The sequence below is a fragment of the Apium graveolens genome, chromosome 7 (genome assembly GCF_009905375.1).
Source record: "Apium graveolens cultivar Ventura chromosome 7, ASM990537v1, whole genome shotgun sequence".
In the NCBI taxonomy this organism is placed as follows: domain Eukaryota; kingdom Viridiplantae; phylum Streptophyta; class Magnoliopsida; order Apiales; family Apiaceae; genus Apium; species Apium graveolens.
In genome coordinates this window covers 233,939,956-233,954,050 of record NC_133653.1, presented here as the reverse complement: position 1 = coordinate 233,954,050, position 14,095 = coordinate 233,939,956, and positions in this window count along the sequence as shown.

Genomic DNA, 14,095 nt, shown 5'->3' with positions numbered 1-14,095 from the left:
ATTCTTGAACTTCTTCCAGTGAATCTTCAAGTCTGCAGATGAACAATGTTTCTTTATTCTTTGACAGATGTTACTTTGTGAGATCTCTCTGATGCTTGATCCACTATTTACTTATTACATTCTTATTTGAGTTGAGTTAAATACTCGAATAAACGAGTAGGCTATGACATATGCCTTTCAACAAGGTTTCGCATCTACGCTAGATCTCAAGGAGTCAGAGTTTGGATGACCATAGAAGATGGAGTTATGATTCCTACTAAAACAGTTGATGACATCATCATCGAATAGAAGGTTAGTGAATATAATACAATAGAGGAAGAAAGAATGAATATAGCTGCTAAAGCAGAAATGGTACTCACAAGTGCACTTGCTGAAAAGAATATAAAAGAGTAAATAATTGCAAGTTAGCACAAGAAATATGGGACAAACTAGTGGTTACCTACGAAGGAACCACTGATATTAAAAATTCTTGAATGGACACATTGATCCAAGAATACGAGAACTTAACTCCAAGAAGGAGAAAACATCATCGACATGGAAAATAGATTTACTCGCCTTGTCGAAGAATTATCACAACTCCGAAAGAGTTATTGTAACGCCCCCAAATCCGGGGTCAGAGGATTTGGTCGTCACTATAAAACTTCAATCCAAATTAACCTGTTAAATCAATAAATAAATGCCAGTGGAAGATAATTATCATAAATGACCCCAAACTACTCCAAGATCTTTTAAGGTTACAGTTCTAGAAACAAGATATCCAAATTCCACAAATAAATTTTTTACCTTATTTTAAAACTCTTTTCAACAAATTCCAACTCAAAACTAAACCCACTAGTGTAACTTCAAAATGAAGTATACTAGGCCCAAATAAAATAACACAATATAATATAATATAATATAATATAAACAACTTTATACAATAAAACTTACACTAGTTCGCAAACCCTGGACCAACCACCTTCCAAAAGCTTCTTCTTTGCTTCCTCGAATTACGCAGCTAAACAGCTCAAGCTAGTCCTCACTGGAGGTTAAATTTGAAAACAGGCAAGTATGAGCGAAAGAAATGCTCAACAAGTTCATTATAATATATATAGGGTCGTTTTAATATAAAACCGACATCTGCATTAGAGCAGAACATTTAAAATCATAATTGTTGAATCATAAAATTTTAGTTGAGGAACCCCATAATTGATTCTTTAATTGTATTCAAAACCATCTTGATATTTTTGAGTGAAATGTTTCAGCAATACTTTGAATCTTGACGAGAATAAAACTTGTAAAACTGTGTTTACGGAAATATCGTAAACAACACCAACATGAAACAATGATTATGGATTGAATCATAAACTTTACTCTAAACCGAACTCTTGAAATTAATACTTATTTTGCTGTCATATCAAATTAGATATCAATACGAACTTTGATGCTCACAACACCCATACTGAAGTCAACATCAATCATCTATACTAATACCACCTTTGATATTTAACAACAACGTAAGTATCAGCATAAATCAGAATCTATATCAAAACTGCATTTCACCATTATTCCAAAATAGAAACAGTTGATAAATCATTTATGCTATGATTATCAAAATAATAAAGAATTTTAGATATCTATTTAGATTGGAACCAATTATGCACTATGTTGTTCCTGATGATCAGTCACGAAACAACACCGGTATCCCGCAGCCATACCGTAAATATAGGTACTACCCGTATCCCGAAGACATACGGTACCTATAGGGCGCCAGAAAAGGCATAATAAGCCTTGTAAGATATTACACTTTCGTATAATAGCTCACGCTGGACCGGTGCCTCGGCCTCTTACGCAACCAGTAACCATCCAATCTTAAAACATTTTATTGAAAAAGGGGTCATAATATTCGACACCCGAAATAATTTTATTTTCCCAATTCTTGGGTAGGAATATTCGCAACCAAATCACTTTTCTCAAAATCCAAAATATTTATAAATCCGATAATTGGATAAGTAAAATCACTTAGCTATTCTGATCATAGAATAGCAGAAGAATACTTGCATAAACAGAATCATTTAATTCAGCGATATGTAAAACATTTATCTATCTTGAACTGAATAGGGAAAGCAATACTTTCATAATAAGCTTCAAAATAAATATCACTTGAACAATATGTGATGATAGGGATACTTGCCTTTAAGATTTAGTAGTTAGTCACACTCGCAAAGATGCATCTATTCTGACATTCTGTCTCAAAACATCTCCGTCCTTCTTTTCAACACTTGACTGATATGCTACTCCTGCGATTGCTAGAAGCCAGCTACCCAATACCATTCCATCTCACTCTTTATCCAACATCTTGTCTTGATCAACTCGAATGATCCGCATCTATAATTAAAATATAGAATTTTAATTGTCTAATCGATAACCACTCGACGAACTACGCGTCAAAAGCCTATCGTCTACCCATACGATAGCCCACACATAAATATAACAGACAAACACAGGACTTTTAATCCACATACACTCATAATTCACATAGTACATAAGCACATAACTCATGTATCACATAATTCTTAACACACATGACTCGGTTCATCAAAAGGGTCGACTCGATATGTTTAAAACTAAAATCGGGTCAAAATATGATTTATCGATCAAAAATCGACTCAGAATGATTCGTAAAACAAGCGACCTTTCGAAACAAAAGAATTTGGGTCTCGAAATTTTTAATGAAAGAAGAATATTTTTCTGAGTCTGTACGCGTTCGTTTCGTATTAAACAGACGAACGGTTGATTTATTATGAATTTTTGAACATTTTTCGGAATTAAAACGGGTCTCCGAATCATTTTATAACTAAATAATAGTGCTCGAACACCCGAAAATAATTTTATAAGAATTATTGAGCCTGGAAGATAATTTAAAATAATATTTTAAAGCTCGAAACTATTTTTCGGAATTTTTAAATCATAAGAAATAATTAACTCGAATAATTTGGATTTATTTTCGAATAATAATAAAAATAATAATCTTCAGAACTAAAAATAATATTTTCTTGGAATTCGGACAGCACCTCCTCTATTTCTCGGACTGCCAGTCGATATCATATCGACACAACTAACAACAATCAACACAATAATTTATATTTACGCGTATAAACACTCCAGAAATGAATAACACGGCCACCTGAACCAAAACTCGGACCAAAAGTGACTTCTCCAACAATTTCTAAAAAATATGAAATAAATATATAAACACTAACATGCTATAATATACACAAGTACGAAGGCGGAATTTCGGAATCGTTACCCAAAATAAATTCTGATCAACCCGAAGAGAAAATCTGATGTCCGGAAAATATCTCTAGAAAAATCCGAAATTAATAGCCATAGACATATACACGCTGAGATGCCACGTGGAGTAATCAACACCGTCATACTCCTTTTTAATGTCCCGAAAATAAATTAAAACGGAAATATAACGGAAATATGCCCCGCAAATTTTCTTCTCAAAACCTTGCAATATATATACCTAAGCGTAGGTATCGAAGCGCTGATCGTTTATATATATAACAATTGAAATTTGGATGAACGGTTTGTAAGATATGAATTTTTAAAAATTAGAAGTAAATAAATATATACGACAGAGAGAGACAGGAAAGAGGGAAGAGTGGGGCGGTGCAAGTAATAAAACAGGGGAGGTGAGTTTGCTTTCGTTTTGGTTTTCTTTTGTTTTTTTTTTCTTTCGTGACACACGCATAACAAAACAACAGGCACGTGTCTTTGTATTGACATGTGTCCTTTTCTCTACTGCTGGCTGACTTTTGACTCGTAAATTACTCTTTAACGATATAATTTGTGAGTAAAAATAAATCAAAAAATTACCAAAATAATTTTAAAATTTCCAGAATAATTAAAAACTAGTAAAATAAAACTTTTATAATTTTTCAAACATTTTTGAATTTAACATCAAACCCGCATTTCGATATTTAACGAACAAACTTGCAGGTGAAACTAAATCGAAAAATAACTGAAATACTTCTAAAATTCTCGGAATATATAAAAACTAATAAAATAAATTTTTTATAATTTTTAAAGCATTTTTGACTTGCGCGCTATACCCGTATTTTACAATTAACAAACCGAGCTGCACTTGAAAAAAATTCAGAAAATCACGAAAATAGTCTTAAAATGTTACAAATATCCTGAAATTTATAAAAACATAAATTTCAAAATTTTAAAACAATTTTTGAAATGCAAATTATACCCGCTTTTAACAATTAAATGATTCAACGCGCGAGTAAAATTAATCTCAAAAATTCCCAAAATAATTTTAAAATTCCCGGAATATTCCCAACTTCAATAAATATTAGTTTGGTAATTTTTGAAGAATTTTGAAATTAAATACGGATTTTACAAATAAATAAAATCAGAAAATTATACAGGGCTAAATAATTGATGAAATATTGATTTCTAAATTTTATAAAATCCCAAAAATAATTGTTGTAATTATAAAGTCATAAAAATAATTTTAAGGATAATATAAATATTTATGAAATTAAATTTTCTATAAAATCACTTTTAAAGACAAAAACAAAACGATACGACTCAGTAATTAATAATACAAATAATCCTCAATCACAACTGAGTCCCACACAATTAATATTACATATAACACATAGCAGACTGAATATCCATTCAATCCCTAATATTACTAAACGAACTCAATTTACCGATATCAATAAAATGATCGGTTTTCAAGTAAACTTTTGAAAATAATAGATTTAAGTAAATATTTTTAGAAATTAACAAGGATCGATATAACACTTAAAAATTAGCACATTACCATTTAATAACACCAACTCGTCAAACAAGAATAAAATATCCACAATTTTATTCCTTCCTAATCAGAAAATCACCTAAACATATTCAAATAATAATAATAATAATTCTGAAAATACGGGATATCACAGTTATACACAAAATGAAAAGAACCGAAGAGTTCTTAAATCATTACCTCCAAGTTGGAAGGGTAAAGTAACTACAATCAAAGAGATGTACAATCTCAATGATTACAAAATAGATAATCTATTTGGAAACCTTCGTGCATACGGAAAAGATAATTAACAAGAAAAAGTCATTCCAAAAGTGGAAGAAAAAAAGAAAAATATGACTTTAAAATCTATACTTAGAGATGAAGAAGAAAACGGTGATGAATTAAACGAAGATATCCAAAATCTCGATGAAAGAGAAATTGCTTTACTTAAAAGACAATTTCGTCATGTGCTTCAAAGCAAAACTCAAAAATACGGAAAAGGCTTCCTAAGATCAAATAAACAACAAAGATTTTTTAACTATAACGGAAGGCCAAATTACTCATAAAATTACAATCTTAACTATAAGAGTAACTTTCCTTGAACTAGCTATAATAAAGGCAAATGTATGAAAAATACTAATGTTTATAATAATAACACTCCTAATTACACTCCTTCTAAACAAAAAGAACAAAATTCGGTGGAAATACAAGAAGTGTGTTACAAATGTAAACAGCCCGGTCACTTTAAACGAGATTGTCCTAAACTTATAAAAGGACGATCTCTCGTGGATAAAAACGGGTGGGATTTTAGTGAAGATAAAGAAGCTCCGGAAGCTAGTGAAGAAATTATGAATCTATGCTTAATGGTCATCGTGGATGCAACTATTTTAAAGGAAATCTCCACTTTAAATCAAGAGGAAACAACTTCTTCAAACTTTATTCGATTACATGAATCTAATTTGACTCTTGTAGATATGAATAAACATGATTTAATTGAACTTGTGGTAAACATTAACAACAAGTATAGAGATCATGACAAAAGACATCATTTATTATGGTCCAGAAAATGAAACTCAGGGATATACATTATACTCAAAGTAAAGAGTTTACTCGGATGATAAACTAAAATGTCCAAAACGAAGATGAAAATTCATCTCTAAACAAATAACCCACTTACTAAAAATTGAGAATAATAGTCACAAGGAAAATATTCTTAAATAGAAGTGCAAAATGTGTCATTAATTTTCCAATCCGAAGAAATGAAAAATGAGAAGTTACAAATAAATGAATATATTTGTAAACTTCATGTTAAATTGTTGAACTTTAAAATACAAAACGAGTCACTCACTCAAGAAAGTTCAACAATTAAATCTCAAATAAACAATCTTGAAAAAGAGAAAGAGCTAATACAAACCAATGAGCTTAAATAAAAAGATATCGAATTAGAAGCTCAACGGTTAAAACAAGAAAATTTCAAGCTCATAACTCAAGTTAAGGATCAAGAAATATTTCTCAACAACAAGATTGATGCCTTAAACAAAGAAAAAGAAAATCTTGAAATTGTTATTCAAAGATTTACGAAAGGCAATGAGATATTAAACAAAATGGTACATTCTAAAAATTCCTTTAACCATGAAGGTTTAGGGTACGATAAGAATGTTCACCCAAAGAAAGTTGTTCAACACCATGAATAAGCTAAAAATGTTGCTCCTAAATCACCTTCATTTACATGTTCTTTTTCCAATAAACAAGGACATACCGTTTTATATTGTAAATTTAAGAATGGTGAGTTTAAAGGGAAGTATGTATGAGTTCAAAAAGGGTCTAAGTTATACAAAAATGTTGAAAAGATCACAAGGTTGCCAATAAAAACCAAAGGCAACCTAGATCTCAATTCTTAAAATAACCTATTAGGTTTCAAGATAAGAAAACTAACTATCATGGAATCTATCCTAGAAATATTGTATATTATCCAAATGATAGAAGCATGATATATCAACGTAGTAATTCTAAAAAAATATACTAGTATAAGAAGATCAAAATTTAATGTTCATACTACATATCAACGAGGAACACATTATAATGTTAGGAATGATGCATCTAAAAATATCTACATGACTAATAATGCTTATCCAATGCCTAGATTTTTCCATGCAAATTCAAATATTATTTATGATGTACTAACTCCAGGACCCTCAAGATAAAAGGGTACCTATGTATTTAATTGATTTATTTTGTAGGTTTGCCTTACTGCCAAGCAAGACTTGTGGTACCTTGATAAAGGATGTTCGAGATATATAACCGGTAATAAGTCACCCTTGAACAACAATAAAAAGGTCACTGCCGGAAGTGTCACGTTTGGAGATAGTAGTAAAGGTATCATTATCCGCATCGGGGACATCGAGAACGAGCACTTCAAGATATCTGACGTACAATTAGTCACGGGACTAAAATACAACCTTCTCTCGATAAGTCAACTTTAAGATAATGGAAATAAGGTAATTTTCCATCCCACTCATTGTTCTATTCTTAAAAAAGATGGAAAATTAGTTCTTACTTGTCCACGAGACAAAAATGTCTACACACGCGACATGAGTAAGCATGTTAATATATGTCTAATCATTACTATTGATGACCCTTGGTTGTGGCATCGAAGATTAGGACACGCAAACATGAAGTTGATTAAAAATATATCAATTAAAGATCATGTACGGGGAATACCGAAATTAAATTATAAAAAGGATCACATCTGTGAAGCTTGTGAAATTGGAAAAGAAATATGAGCCCGTCATAAAGTAAAATTTATGGTATATAACTCATGACCTCTCGAGCTTTTACATATGGATCTCATCGGTCCAGTTCCAGTACAAAGTCTTGGAGGATATTCATATACTTTGGTAGTTGTTGATGACTATTCATGATTTACGCGGACAGAATTCTCCAAAAATGATGCTTTTGAATCTTTTTCTTCTCTAAGCAAAAGAATTCAAAATTAACAAAATAGTACCATAGTCTACATAAGAAGTGATCACGGTAAAAAATTGAAAATTAAAACTTTACAAGTTTTTGTGATAAACATGGTATCACTCATAACTTTTCTGCTCCTTACACTCCTCAATCTAATGGAGTGGTTGAAAGAAAAAACAGAACATTACAAGAAATAGAAAATACAACAATAAATGAATATTGCCATCCTAAATATTTTTGGGCCGAAGCGATGTCAACCGCATGCCATATTCTAAAAAGAGTCTTACTAAGACCTATAATGCAAAAGACTGCATATAAGCTTTATTTTGGTAAAACTCCTAAAGTTAATTACTTTAGAGTATTTGAAAGTAAATGTTATATCTAAAACTCTAAAGATTACCTTATAAAATGTTAGATATATTTGTGGTGTCATGGCTAATATGATTTGTGTTTAAGTTTTCAGATCTTACTTAACAGGACAAATCAGTATTTAACTGGAAATCAGTACTTATACTGAAGTCAGGACTTAAGATATCAGAACTTAAGTTATCAGGAGATATTTATCAGGATATAATATCAGGAATTAAGGAGACTTTTAGATAAGGCAGGCGGCTGATTGTAAGGAAAGAAGATCAAGACAAATACAAGAAGAAATATGCATAAAGAAGGAATTCTATAAATAATAGAATACTTGGAAGAAAAGATAACTGATTGATATATTTTAGGAAGCAGAATTATATTCCATATCAATTAGAACATTATCTAGTAACTGTGTAGTATATAAACACATACATAGGGTTTACACTATAAGTGTTATCATTATCAAAGTTATTATTCATTGTAAACCTAGCAGCTCTCGTGATAATTTATTCATCACTGAGAAAGAATAGTTCTTTGTAACAGAGTTTATTTTGTTGAATAAAATCTGTGTTCTGTTATGTAACACCCCCAAATCCGGGGTCGGGGATCCGGGTTGTCACGAGTTCCATTTCCCTTAATAACATCCAATCTTAATAATTACTCAACTACTCTGTACTGTGACCCCACAATAAACACACACACCACACGTTATAGTCTCAGAGATGAACATCCAAAAATAACCACAAGTCATTTTATTCCACAATTATCTGCCAATACACCTTAAAAGGTTTTTTTGAATAAATTTACATTTCTTTGCCATTATTACAATTCATAAATATACATAAATCTGGTACATCAGAAGTTGAAAGCCTAGCCTATTGGTAGTTCCTACCTCAGCTACGGCGGCATCAATGCTTCTAGTAAACTGCGAAACGTCTCCCAATCGCTTGCGAATCGGGAGCTTGGTCCTGTTCATCTTTTCTATCTGTTGTTGTGTGATGAAAGAAGAAAGCAAGGGTGAGCAGCAAGCCCACCAAAATAATATGTATAATGATTAATAGTATATGAGCCTTCTCATAGTACTCATGAAAGTCTTGGTCAAAAGAAATGAACCAAGTTTGATATCTTAATGCGATGAAGTCGCAAAATATTCAGTATATATACATATATACTTTTCAAAATCTTGGAAGTCCTCTTCCATGCATAATACACACAAAGTCCCAGTGTATAACTGTATAAAAAATATCGTTGCAAGGTGATCTCATATATCTAACCTTGTCTCAATGTTTTTCTGAAAATCATTGTCATACATAAGATAATCATTTACTAGATATAAGTTTAAAAGATGAAGTTACAAGATACTCCAATATACTTATATCTTTTTCCAAATACTACTTGAACTACCACCGTTCAAGTTATAATTAACTTCAAAAGTTCATCACACTGATGAGACTACAAGATAAGACTTGAATAGATTCAATCTTTGAAATATTTTGAAGAAAATGAAGTTATGATATACTTCATTAAGTCCCGATATATATATATACACCTATATATATACATACGTTTCCTGAAAACCTCTGTCATGTAAAGTATGAACAGAATTGCAATATCCAATAAATTTGGAAAGGAAAGAATTTTGGCATAAACCTGATATCTTGCTGATCAGGCAAAGATACCAATAAGTAACCTTTTCTACTAGTAGATGGACGAATTCCCCACTGGTCATCACCCTGGTCGCAATAGGACCTTATGCTGGACTGCCACTCAGCCACTTATGCATTTGATGGACTCCCACTGAGCCACTTACACTATCATGGACGCCCACTGAGCCCATGTTGCTTATGCCGACTCAATAGATGGACTTACTTCCCGAACGATGGGTAAGTAATCAATTCATTTACCAAAACTGCAACCGTGTTGCGAATATAAAATACACCACAGAGCCGGATCCCTCAGGTTTTGAGCGAGTATTTAAATCCCCTTAAAAAGGAAGATCTTAAATATAAAAATGAGTTTTGGGATCCGCTCTAACTTTTAAAAATCATTTTGAAGACTCGAAAACACTTTAAAAAGTGTTTGGAGTAAAGCTGATTTAATGAAGTAAATCAGTCCCCAGAATATTTAGAAAATGTCTGAATATTATTATTTAAATAATATTCCCATAAAGAATAATCTTTATAAAAATAATTGAAGTAGAAGTATTAAAACTTATACTTGAAACGAGTATTAAATAACCAAAGATATACTTATATGAAAGTACTATCTTTATTTGAATAATCGAAAATAAGTTTGATTATTGACACCTTATTCTTTAATAAAATAAAGAATATATCTCAGCAAATAATCGGAGTCATAGATCCTCAAATGAATATTCAAATAATATTCATTAAATAATATAAACTGAGTCATAAGCCCTCGAATGAATATTCAAATAATATTCAATAAATAAAATAAAAGGAGTCATAAGTCCTCGAATGAATATTCAAAATAATATTCATTTAATATAAAGGAGTCATACGCCTTCGAATAATATTCGAAATAATATTCAATAATAAAATAAAGTTAAAGTTATCGAATAAACCTTATTCGATTAATAGTTTTGAAAACTATGACCATATATATATATATAAGTATATATATATATCCATATATACAAAATCTACTCGGGATCCTCTACTCCCGGTTTTAGAAAATATTTTCACCTTTGGGTCCCTGTACTAAGGGTATATGCAAATTACCGCTATCCTCTAGCATAGGTATTATCAACTGAATCAACAGATATATATATATGGAAAGAATGCGAAACAGGCATGCATATATATATACCATAGCAGCATGCTTCAATATATTGCAACATTTGCTAATTAACCAACATGCATCTATCGCAAGATAATGCAAATACATATACTCATCACCACAACAGTTATAACGGGTAGAAAACTTGCCTGAGCGACTGGGGGTTACGAACGGCTCGGGACGAGTTTGGTAACCTATAAACAACAAGTAAGTTGGAATTAAACCAAAGTCACTTGTAAATCTATACTTTAACTAACTTAGACTCTAACGCTTATTTTGCGCTTACTGATTCACTTAAGTCACTCGGGTACCCTCGGCTCCACCATTTTTAATAATTTAACCTTTACGAGTTTTAAGACGATTCCTTCGCGAGTGTCTTACCAACTGCCTAACACACTTACCATAAATGTTTCATACATTAATTAACCCTTTTTGGTCTTTAACCTTTGTTTCAAAGTAAGGCGAGGGGAAAAGTTTCGTTCGCGAAACGCCGTTACTTGAAACGGTCGTTTCTCCTAAACCGTGCATCGGAATCGAACGAACTACATATCAAAACGAAGCTCGTAACATGAGCTATCTAAACATGGCAATGGTCATAATCTAGCAGGGGGTTCTCGGGTCCTAATGTTATGCACAAAAACAGTCTAAAGAAAATCGGACGTTACGACGGCTATGTTTACGCGATTTCCCAATTTTAAACCATTCAAAACCATCCCAATTCAACCTCAAATCCAACATACAACCAACATCCATCCTTATCACATCATAACAACCCCAACCAATTCAATTTTAACATTAATACTTATGCCTAAGCTTAACTTTAACCATACTTAAGTTCTTTTAATCAAAACAACAACATTTACCATTCCATTTCACTACCATTTCAAATCCCAAACTCTAATCACAACAACAAGCTACAATATCACCCTACTAATCAAAATCATCTTATAATACATAGGAATCTAGGGTTTGGAGATGATATACCTTCCTTGAAGTGGTGGGGGGAGCTAGGAAGCCTTAAGAAGCTTTGAGAAGTCTTAAGAATGCTTGGATCTTCAAGGAAAACAAGAAAAATTTCAAGTTAAAAACTTGAAAACACTATTCATTGTCTTCTTCTTTGATTAAATGAAGAAGATTGAGAAGGAATTAATGGCTTAAACTCATGATATAGCCCTAACTAAGCATAAAGATGATTAGGGAATTATCTTACCAATTTAGGATGCTTGGATCTTTGATTTTGAAATTCTTGCCCTTTAAAAAGCTAAAAAGCCGAGAGCAAGGATGAACAATGCCTTGGTTCTTTTTGATTTTGATGAAGAATGATTTTTGCTTGGCTTGGTTGACTTGTTTTTGTGTTTGATTTAGTTAATTACCTTGTTGCCCTTGAATTTGTGTGGTTCTCATTCAACCACACCTCCTTCCTTCCCATGTCATGCCTATGTCATGTTGTGATGTCATCTTTCCCTCCTTGTCCTCCTCTCATTGGTTGGGTGACATCACTCCCTCTAATCCCTTTGCTTAACTTCCTAATCGTTTGCCTAATGACCGCTGATCTGTTATACGGTTCGCTTAACTTTCGTTCTCGTTTATCGTTTGAAGGATCATACCCGGGATCTTATTACTTAGGTTCCCTTAACCTTTCTCAATACATTATATTCCTTTTTATGATCCTCTATTATAATCCTTTAATTTAAATCATTTTTATCCTGTTACCTTATACTCAATCCTTTCCGTATCTAGTGGATTTCCGGGAAAAATCCAAGTGTTCGGAAATTGGATTCTGACGATCTTTACATACACTTATATACCACATAGAGTACTAATAATATCTCAGAATATCCATATCAGAACCCCTACATAGTGTGGCATGAAAAGTTTTCTCATTCAGCTAAAACACTATTCACAAGGGTTACAAAAAGTTCAAAATTTTGGGGGTTATTACAGTCTCCCCTCCTTAAAAGGATTCCGTCCCGGAATCAAATTAAAAATAAATAGGGATACTCTCTTAGCATTGCACTTTCTAACTCTCGAGTAAATTTTCCCACATTGTGGTCCTACCACCAAACTCCGCCTAGTTTGATAACCCTTCTCCTAAGTACTTGTTCATTTTCACTCTATAACCCTTCCTGGTTGCTCCATATAGGTTACGTCTGGTTGCATGTCTATGCGCTCATATGCCCCTAATTATCTGGCATCTGAATTACACTTCCTTAAAATTGATACGTGAAACACGTTATGACTTGCTACATGTTCTGGGGTAAGGCTAGCTCATATGCTAACTTCCCAATACTTCTTAATATATCCAAGGGTCCAACAATTGGTGGACTTAGCTTTCCTTTCTTTCCGAATCTCATTAACCCCTTCCAAGGGAATACCTATAACAACACTAGGTCCCCTACTTCCCATTCCTTGTCCTTTCGTATTAAATCAACATACTTCGTGTTCCCATCTTGGGCTACTACCAGCCATCCTCTGATTAGATTTATCATATCCTTGGTCCTTTGGACTACTGCGGGTCCGAGCATCTTGCGCTCTACAACTTCATCCTAACATAAGGGAGATCGACATTGTCTTCCCTCAAGGATCTCATAAGGCGATACCTCAATACTGACATATGATCTATTGTCGTAAGAAAACTCAACCCGTGTTAAGTGATCATTCCAATTTCTTTCAAGTCTATTGCACAGACTCTCATTATAGCTTTTAGCATTAGAGCTTTTGCTTCTCACTACCCATCCTTTTCCAGTTCGTAGTCGCTACTACCTTCCGTTCCTAATATTATACTAGTTATACTTTTGCTCGTTAGCGTTCTATAACCTTTTAATAACCATGCCAACCTTAGTATCACGAATGTGTTTCCATTCCGAATACTACCACAACTTTATTACTCCTTTTTCAGCTATTTCTATTTCCCAAAGCTTAATCCTTCATATAGAAGTAAAAGAATTTATTGAGAGATCACTATGATCATGAACACTTGTTATATCGCATAGTTAGTACAGAAGGTGGCCAGCCTTTAGTACTTGACAAGCAATTAAACAATAGATGGTATCCTACTAGGCTTCTATCACACAGATAGATAGTCATTTGGCAATACCTCCCCTTTCTGGAAGGGTTGTTCTTCTCAGATTACATGAAATGAAAAGAAGAGAAAAGAACGAATTGAAGAGAATT